This window comes from Saccostrea cucullata, unplaced genomic scaffold (genome assembly GCF_032062105.1).
Source record: "Saccostrea cucullata isolate Sc308-1 unplaced genomic scaffold, CSIRO_AGI_Scuc_v1 ctg8842, whole genome shotgun sequence".
NCBI lineage: Eukaryota > Metazoa > Mollusca > Bivalvia > Ostreida > Ostreidae > Saccostrea > Saccostrea cuccullata.
The window spans coordinates 1-10,950 of NW_026926320.1; the positions used below are offsets into that span (position 1 = coordinate 1).

At 34.3% G+C, this 10,950-nt stretch overlaps 1 pseudogene; it reads right to left on the minus strand.

Annotated features, from left to right (window-relative positions):
- Positions 1 to 7,665: 7,665 nt before the first annotated feature.
- Positions 7,666 to 10,394, minus strand: LOC134271377 (uncharacterized; annotated as a pseudogene).
- Between the last annotated feature and the right edge of the window lie 556 nt (positions 10,395 to 10,950).

The window sequence follows — 10,950 nt, forward strand, 5'->3', positions numbered from 1 at the left end:
AAAGAAGCACTGTTTTGACTGAAAGTTTTTCAGTAATACAATGAATCTCTTACATATCAGATGAGATAAATTTACATTCAATTATTTAGTTGTTGTCAATTATCCCATTTATCATCATCTCAGCTCACTTTGCGATTGTAATACTGTCTACATGAACCGATAATTTACAGCTGATTTATGAACACACGATTGTTAAAATTTTCATTTCCCTTTCCAATATACATTGTCAGAACATACTTAGTTGGTTATGATATAAAATTAAATAATAAACACTTTCGATTTAATAAAGATTATCTAACAATGTACGATCATTTACTAAATACTTCTCGCCCTCAAGAGAATTAAAAAGACAGAGAAAATTCAAAATACACACATTGTCAAGTGCAACTTAGGATTACAGTAATTGTTCCGATATATCTACTTTAATTTTGTGCACAATTGTTTTCAAAATTACATTAAAATATATTTTCCTTAAACAAGAACCCAGCAATGGATAAATATTAATCGAATAAACTTACCTTTTCTCTTGTCAATCAGGAAATCTTGTTGACACTCAGTGTTTCTTAGTCGCCATATTTTTTTCCATGAAAACAAACGTTGTTATGATCAGGATCAACGGAAGTTGATTTTCGGAACTCTCGAAAATGTAGAGTTCCGAATGTAAAACTGAAACAACAAAACACGGTGCGTCCGTGAAAGCAACTTTTTTGGACACTTTTTTGGACAAATCGTCGTGTCCAAGTTTTGTTGGGTACTTACCTGCAAATACCCAATTAGGGTGTTTTAAGCATATTCAGCGACACTTCTTATTGGGTATACATAATAAGCAAAAAGTACCCAATAAGTACAATCCTGGCATGAAAAATACCCAATAAATGCACTCTCGTAAACACGGACAGATAGACGGACGGACGGACGGACGGACGGACGGACGGACGGACGGACATGAGTAACAACAATATACCCGAACTTTCTTTAGAAAGTGCGGGTATAATTAGAAGATAGTTATTCCTTAAGTAAATACAGGTATGGGGTCAAGAGGTCATAGATGTGCGTTTGGATAAACGTTCGACGTAATTTCTCTGTGACGTCATAAAGGGTCGACGCGCGTTTAGTGGCATACATACATGCCGTTGAGTTTGAAAAATTAACGCATTTCACACGTTAAAAGTAACAATCTGTATGATTATTTTACCGACTGGTTATGGTAAATCATTGATATTTGAACTTTTACCAAGGATATGTTGTTCGAAAGTTTTAATTGTGACTCCATTGAATGCAATTATCCAAGAGCAAGTACAGAGACTAGAACCCAATGCTATGAAGATTGACGGGAAAATTCTGAATTCTTTAAGCAGAAAAGGTAACGGACAATAATTATATTTAAAGAATAGTTCATAAATATATATGTAAAAACCGCAAATATAATCATTTTAAAAAATTAAAATTCATTACAGAGGTATATTAATTGATATAGGATACCTTTTTACAGGATTTATAGGGGTGTCAATGAAAATAATTTAAGTTTGAAATTTATTAAATTATAAAAGTAGAAAAAATGTATACGCGCAGCACAGTTAAGGTTACAAATGGAAATATCGGCGATTTTTAAAGATAAAAATACATACTTTATTAGGATGGGCGATTCTTTTTAGGAATTCACTGATATCAAAAAAATTAAATGTGGTTTAAATCTACATATTGGGGACATTTAGATTTTTTTATACCCCCCGCAAACGAAGTTTGGGGGGTATATAGGAATCACCTTGTCCGTCTGTCTGTCCGTCCGTCCGTCCGTCTGTCTGTCCGTCTGTTCGTCTGTCTGTGCAATTGTGTCCGGTCCATATCTTCCTTACAGAGGGACATTAAAATCTACTACTCCACACTAAGATTGCTCATAACCTAAGGTTGTGTCATGACCTTGACCAAAGGTCATTTGGGGAAGTTCAAGGTCACTGGAAGAAAAATTTCATAATTCGTGTCCGGTCCATATCTTTCTTATGGATAAACTTGGTAGGTTCTCATTTCACACAAAGATTGCCCATGACCCAAGGGTGTGTCGTGACCTTGACTGAAGGTCATCTGGGGAACTTCAAGGCCACTGGAAGAAAAATTTCATAATTTGTGTCCGGTCTCTATCTTTCTTATGGATAAACTTGGTAGGTTTTCATTTCACATAAAGAATGACCCAAGGGTGTGTCATGACCTTGACCCAAGGTCATTTGGAGAAGTTCAAGGTCACTGGTAGAAAAATTTAATAATTCGTGTCCGGTCTATATCTTTCTTAAGGATAAACTTGGTAGGTTCTCATTTCATACAAAGATTGCCCATGACCCAAGGGTGTGTCATGACCTTGACCTAAGGTCATTTGGGGAAGTTCAAGGTCACTGGAAGAAATATTTCATTATTCTTGTCCCATCTATATCTTTCTTATGGATAAACTTGGTAGGTTTTCATTTCACATAAAGATTGCCCATGACCCAAGGGTGTGTCATGACCTTGACCCAAGGTCATTTGGGGAAGTTCAAGGTCACTGGAAGAAAAATTTCATAATTCGTGTCCGGTCTATATCTTTCTTAAGGATAAACTTGGTAGGTTTTCATTTCACATAAAGATTGCCCATGACTTATGGGTGTGTCATGACCTTGACCCGAGGTCATTTGGGAAGTTCAAGGTCACTGGAAGAAAAATTTTATAATTCGTGTTTGATACATATCTTTATTATGCAAAAACTTACTTCTGAAAAACCCAGCGGGGGGTATTTTGTCCCAATTGGACAGTTCTAGTTTTATTTAGAATTGTCATGTAATGTCGACATTACATGACTTTGGCAATAATACTTGCAGTTTAGAGGTCATCTATAAATTTCAATATTGCAAGGGCATAACCAAATTAAAAATCTTAGTTTATTTTATAATCCTTTTCAACACTATATGTAGTTTGTGAAAAGTGCTGCGAACCTATATAGATTACCTTTTTTAATTGGTAAAATTTAATTTGTTGGACGGCAGGTTGAATACTTTGCTGGTCAACTACATTAAATATAGCTTTAATTCATTTATTTGCAAGATTTCAAGAGGTTCGCAGCACATATCAAATATCTTAATGCTTCTTGAGTTTACGTGTGAAATTTTGACAAGATACATTGAGGTTATGCCCTTGCAATAAATCGATTTATTAGGGCCCTTCCATTACTTTTTCAATGAATCTGCATACAAACACACGACATTATCGCTTGTCTGGAGAATGCACGTACAGTTTATAAATAAAATACTAAAATAGACATCCCATCCAAGTTAACGGCTTTTTATTTTACTGCAAATAATATTTTATTTGAGAACAAAAGACATTTTTCATTGAACAAAATGTGACTTGATCAGCCTCTCACTGTGTACAAACTGCGTCATTTTTGCGAAATGACGTCACATTGACAAGTGCATTGCGATCGATGCATCGTTTATATACTGTTGTGTGGGATTAACAAACGACAAACCTGCATGTAATAGTAAGTTTGTATGTAGTATACAGCTATCCAGCTGTTTGAAATAGCAAATAATTTCATTTTGTGGTATTTTGAAGACCTTACATTATGTGTGACGTCATAGTAAACATTTCCCGTACAAATTAGGCCCCGCCTCCTTACTGTTACCTTAACTGTGCTGCGCGTGTCCTGGATGAACAAAATACTAGCCGTGTTCTATATATGTATATTTCAGAGTATACCGAAGAAAGTACGCAGAATTTTTTAAGAGGAAATGTCAGATATGTTTTTCCACACCCAGAGAATGTAGTCAACAAGCATGTGTGTGAAGTTTTTAAGGGAGGTGCATGGAATGCAGTGTCACATATCATAATTGACGAGGCACATTGCGTTGTTCAATGGGGTCAAGACTTTCGTCCTAATTTTCAACACGCAGCACAGTTAAGGTTACAAAAAGGAGGCGGAGCCTAATTTGTACGGGAAAACTTGACTATGACATCATACACAATATACGTCATACAACATTTTTTAAAAAAAATACCACAAAATGAGTTTATCTGCTAATTTAACCAGTAAGAAATCATCAAACTACATAAAAACTTACTACAGCGTGTTGTTTTGTTGTTAGTTAAATCCCACATAACAAGTTATAAACAAGTCACTGATCGCAATACCCTTGTCAATATGACGTCATTTCTTACAACGTGACGTAGTTTGTATGCAGTGAGAGACATATCAAGTAATATTTTCTCAACAAAATATGCATTCTCTTATTAAATAAAATATTATTTACAGATATTCTATGGGGCAATAACTTGAATTTAATGTCTTCTTCACTATTTTATTAATATATTTTCTGTACATTACGTATTGCAAGTACATCGGAGGGTAATGTGGGGGGGGGGTCTTATGTGTGTCGATCTAGTGCAAGGGCATACACTCTATGGATCAAAGTAAGCTTTTATATTTCAACTATAGTATTATTCAGGTATCTGAAAAGTGCTGCAATCCTGATGAAATCTTAAAAAACAATTTAATTATATCAATATTTCATGCCGCTGACCAGCAAAAAATATAGTATTATAACCAGGTCAACCTTTCCCTGTCATCTAAATCCGGTTGTACAAATTTCTTCCGGGGAAACAAAGGCTCTCTCTCTCTCTCTCTCTCTCTCTCTCTCTCTCTCTCTCTCTCTCTCTCTCTTTCTCAAATTTTCTCTATATTTGTAAAGGAAATCGGATTCTCTACCACTTATTATAACCAGGTCAACCTCATCCTGGACTCCGGCCTATATGAAGCTTTTTGCTAAACCTCAACCAACAAAGTTTAAGGAGGCAAAGTCCCGAATGACGTTTACAAATGTATAAGTTTTTCATTTACACCCGGGATCTTGGCTATTTCTGTGAGAGGAGACGCCAAGTGATATAATTCAATTAATCCTTGAGTGGGACGGACCGACTCAATTCAGTTTTTTTTTTGTATTTTAAAAATCTTCAATATCCCGTTATATCCTTTCTACCAGAGGACCTTTCTGGACCAGAGCGGCTCACAGGCTCTAAAAAAACCTGTATAAAATGAACAGAGATAGACACAATCCAGCTCTTGTCTTTTATTAAATAAAAAATCCGATTACATGAAATAAATAGTTTTACACACAATACTAAAACTTATAATAAAGATTACTGTGTTACAATAAAAACAATTTAAATATGTAAATAAACTAAAGTAGATAAACTAAACCATCTGAAAACTTAATAATTTTACAAAAACGCGCAAGTAAACAAAATAATCTTACCTGTATAAAATGAACAGAGATAGACACAATCCAAAAGATATGGCGTATGTGATTATCCGCTCATTTTATACCCGATTAACTGTCCCAGGTTTCAAAGCTCAATTCCCAGTAGTCAGCGTCTTTAATTAATCCTAACCAAATCCATCTTTTCACCAACAAATTTATAACTACTTTCCCAATGATTTATTATATGGAATTATCTGAGTAAAAAGTTAAACTTATAGTGGTCAGCATTTTTAATTACTTTTAACCAAATGCATCTTCATAAACAAGAAAGACCCATTTGCATTCCCATGATATATTTCGTGGGACCGTCCGTGATAAAATCTTAATTTCTATTGGTAAGCATCTGTAATTACTTCCAACCACATACTTGTGGATCTTAAGATACACAAGTAAATTTTATTGATTCGAATGATTTATTTTTAACTTCAGAGATCGCATCTGCTATCTCTTTAAGCCAAATAGTGCAAACTCATAAAATATGTTTCATTTTTATATTTACTGCAATTTTTGTTATGATAATAGCATTCGGTCATACAGGTATAATTTTAACAATGAAATAGCAGAATATAGACAGGATCGCAGCACTATTTAGAAACTACAATGCGTGTTGAAAATATTTATATACTAAACTTGGAAATTTAACTTGGTTATGCCCTTGCACTAGTGACATTTATATGTAACATCAATACTTCAAGTCAATGTGCTAAAATCGCGTGACTGCCGCATCTTCACTTTAAAATCCTTTAGTTGACTCGTCTAAATATAAAATATAATCGTCCTCGATATGTAGTTATTAATCATAATTACAATTATCTGATATAAATAATGTACTAAAAATAATCGCCATCCCGATTACGAATACATTTTCAAATACAAAATTTTGTTGATATTTCCATTGCGCACCTTAACTGTGCTGCGCAGCTTTCAAAACTGAGATCAATATTTTTTTTTATTTTGTTACAATGACCGCCACTGCCACAGTCCAGATGCAAAAAGAAATATCAAAAATCCTTTGTATGAAAAAATTTAACACTGTTTCTACTAATGTTGATAGAGAAAATGTAAAAATTATCGTCAGGAAGCGTTTACCTTCCACAGGAAAAGAAACACATGAAAATGCTTATGATGAGATAATGGGCCAAATCATCGATAAACTCTAATAAGATGTAAATAGCTATCCTAGAACAATAGTATATACCAAGCTAAAGTGGTGTGGGTATGGTTATTCCCTGGCCAATGAAAGGCGCTAGAACTAAACACACATCATTTAATTCAACGGGTGTCACAATTCCATGCGTCTTGCACCGAAAAGGTAAATTTGCCTTTTATAAACTTAAAATAAAGAAATCTATTCTTATATATTGTATTTGTAACTTATATTTTATTGTTCATTAAAAATTTACTTTATTCATTTAGTCGAAAGTAGAGGTCAGTAAAGACATGTCAACAGAAGAGGGCAAGATTAACTGCTTTTTGCCACAGAGGCATAAACTGGAATGGGAGCTGACCCCCCTGATGTACATCAAGTTATTCATATAGGACCTCCAAATTCACTTGAAAGTATCTATTTTAGCAATGCATATATATAAATTTTGAAAAATTTAATAATTTATTCTGCATAAATATCCAATTGAAAGGGTAAAGGACAATGTACAAAAATGGATAGAATTTCTGAAGGTCTCTCTTTTTTAAAATTCGTTGTTCATTTTTTTTATATTGTTTTCTTTGCTCTCTGCTACACTTAAATGTTAAAATAACATAAATTATAGATGTTTGACATTATCAAAAACATTAAAGAGAGCACAAAACCATAGAGACTTTAGAAAGTCTGTAAAAATGTCAAGTCAGCCAAACCATTAAATGTACATGTGTCGATTTTTTAGCTTATCTTCAAGAAGTAGGACGGGATAACAGGGGTAACCTGTGTAGTGCAACTTGTTTTTCAATATGAATGACATTGGGACGTCACACGTCAAAACGAAGTAAGAGCTTTTGTTTGCTCGACTTTTGTCGCAGGTAATTTATATCTGAACATTTCGGTTACACTTTTAACAAACTCAGTCAGATGCATGAATGTTGTGATATTTGCGAAAAATCCTGCCCATGCGACAACTGTTTTGCAGAGGAAGTTAATAAGTGCAATGATTTGTTTCTCTACCCGCCAAACAAATTTCAAAGAAAGAAAAATTGAATGAACTATCAAGGATCTTGTTAGCTTTCTTTGAAGATGAAAATAAACAATATGACGTGCCATTTCCATATATATATATATATATATGTCAAATTACGGCAGATAAAATTGCATCACTTGCAACCCAATTAACATCCTTAACTGATATCAGGAAAAAGTTTCCAAATATAGCTGAAGATTACACTACACAAATATTGTATATTATTACATTCTGTAATTCTACTACCGAATAAACTTTTCTAAACGTATGTCTAGATGAAAATAAATTAATTTCCAGAGTCTAAAGCGAAGTGAACTTTCTTTTGTTCTATCCAGTTGTGTATGCAAGGTATGTCAATATTGTGGAGGATTGATGGTGAGATATGCTGAAAGAAAATCGTGAAATCTTCCAGGTTGAAAAAAGAAAGGGCGCACATTTCTTAAATCCTGAATGAGGGTTAACTCGTCACTAGTTGAAGATTTGTCTGAATGTTTTTTGGCTCGAGTAATGACGGAACTCTGATAATCAAAATTTGAGTATATAGTCTTTATTCCCGGTATGGCTCTGGTCCTGTTGCTGATGTTCTTCTCTGTTTTATTGGAGCACATGTGCTTTATATGGGATTTTACCTCCTTTACCATGTACTCCATCCTCCTATCTGCTGGAATGTGGCCATCATAATTCCCATTGATGTTCACAAACAGACCATAGAACATTTCATTCGCGGCTTTTTCAGACAGTAGACACTCTTGGTAGACTAAAAAGCACATGATTTCATATGCGTATTTGGACAAATTATTGTGGGTTTTAAAATACAACATTGCAATTTTTAGTAATCTTATTCCTCTTTCTCGGTCAGGTAAGTGTGTCAGGTCCAGTAGGCCTTTGAAAAGCAAACCAACTTTAGTAATTTTGGCAGCCGTAGTTGTAAACCCCGTCTGGTTTTTCCTTTGTACTTTGGGCGGTATGTTTATAGTGAGTGCTTTGCCATTACGAAGCTTGAGTTGTAAAACAGTCCTGATGTTCTCCTCATTAATGATCTGCTTGTAAAGTAAAGATTAAACCTATAAAAGATGACACGTAAAGATTATAAATTACCTATTCGAGAATTAGATATTAAATTCTGTTATTTTAAGTGTTCCAATCTATATCACTTAAACATTTTAAAATTTAAGAAAGGTACGTGATGTTGACCTCAATCATACCTATCACTTGTTGCTCGCTTCTCATAGGATATTGCTTTGCATTTCATCTATGGTGTCAAAAAACCAGGACTGTTTTTCCTCTTCGTTGCTGAACTCCTCTGGAAAGTGTTTTGTCGGACGGGAATGTTGATCGTCCATTTTAAAGAACTCCATGACGCATTCTATTATATACGCATCCACTACAGACACAAAAAAATCTTTGTTTGAGTCATAATTGTCATTTAGATTTTCCCCTATTTTTGTGCGACTTAGATTGTTTTGAAGTGATTTGAGAGTTCCGATTTCTTGCACGCTTGTAGAATTGAAAAAATTTAAAGACCATTTTTAAGTAATTCATATGCATATGGAAAAGTTCGAATGATATTGGTGTGAGGAGCTGAAATCTGTCAAGGGGATTTTCGTCATGGGCACGCATGGCCTTGGCCCCCGAAAATCTCTCCCTAGTAAGCTGGTCTCCTCCTATATGTATTCGTGTTTCCTCGCCTCCGTCTTTGCCAGCTTTTTGATAGGCTTCGGCCACTGTTTTGGTGTAAAAATCAGGGATGTGAACTACATCTTGATAGTACTGCTCATTCCGAAAAAGGACAGGCATGGGGATGACGAGGGTTTTTTTTCCTTTAGGCGTAAACTACACGGCTTGCTTATATTTCGTGGAATTGCAGATTCAAATTGCTCAAAAAAGGGCAGGAATTTTATGGCAACCCTTGTTATTAAAATTGCGTAGTCTCTCTTAGTTTTCTTCATGTCATCAACTGATGGCAGGAAGGTTTGCAGTGATGTGGCTTTGTACTGTCGTTGAGGGAATATATCGCTCAAGTGATCAAAATTAATATTTTGCACGAGGATAGCAGATCCAAAGGCATGATGAAACTTGTCTTTGTTATCTATCCTCTGGTCATGAACGCCAACTTTCCAGTTGATATTATCACCTACTATTCTAAATCGCCGACCTTTTTTAACTAGTTCCACAATTTCATCGTTAAAATGACCATTTATTTTGAAACGAGTTTCAAACTCTTTGCATAACTGAGACAAACGCCAACTTTCTGTAGACGATCAAATACCTAAAAAGTAAATACAACACTTATTGACTTATAAAGATAAAAGTACTTAAACTACAAGTAATTGATTTTAAAAAATAACAACAACAAATATTGAAACATTCTACCTTTTGATCACAAATGTTGTCAAACAGTATCATGGAAATCACTCGCTGTATGTGACTCAGTTCTGCATTTCTTGTTTGAGCGATGATTCCGTAAACCATGGCTAGTCTAGGAATTACTGACTGGATTTTTGTAAAGCATGGCAGGTCTTCTGAGCGGAGCATCATGGAAACTATGAGACTAAATACATGAGGAAATTTACTTTGAAATTCCGTTACGACTTCAATCCACTGTGAACTTTTCAAGTCATCCGCAGATTTCTTCATAAGTTTGCTTACAAATGAGTGTTTACGATTATTCAGACTTCTCGAAGAATAAGTCTACATTTTTCATTAACAGTCTCATGACAGCTTTTTTCAGGTTTTCATTTTCTATAATGACCGCAGACAATTTGTGTAAGGAAATCGTCTGACAGGCATTCAGTAGTTCAGTATTGTTATATGTCAGATTATCAAGGTTGTCGCATGTATATAATGTTACATTCTTACACAGGTTCTCAATTTGGGGGTGGAAAGCATTTGAGATTAAAACTGATCCTGTGTAGGTGTGGTCTACATTTGTGAATTTCATTGATTCCACACGTGGCATTAGATTTTATATTTTTTAACCTAGGGATTTTACTAGGACTTCTGCTGGTGCAATAGTAGCCATGGTCCTGTACCGTTACAGGTGTTTTGTCTTTTTCCGCATCTTTAAATAGAATGAAAGCGAAAACATTATGTTTCTAGTACCTCAAATCCATTAGATAATATTAACTTTAAGACTCTCAAGTAAATTAAACAATAGGCCTTTAATAATAAATGATAGAAATAAGTCAGATCCTCGCTAAAAATGCTTAATATGAAGGATGAAAAGTAAATTATAAACTTGTCAACATTAATATATGAATTTATTTCGGTTAGTTCATCCACATCAAAAGCAATATTAACAATTGTAACCATGAACATAAATCTCACAAGATAAAAAAAAGTCATATTAATTTTTTTGTCTCACAATTTTTTGATTCTTTTCAAAGCGATGTGTGAGACATTATTATTTATCATAAAACTGATACCCTGAATGGAACTTAATTATAAATGCGACTTTTTTTCCATATCAATAGGCGATGAACAGATTTGCATCAATT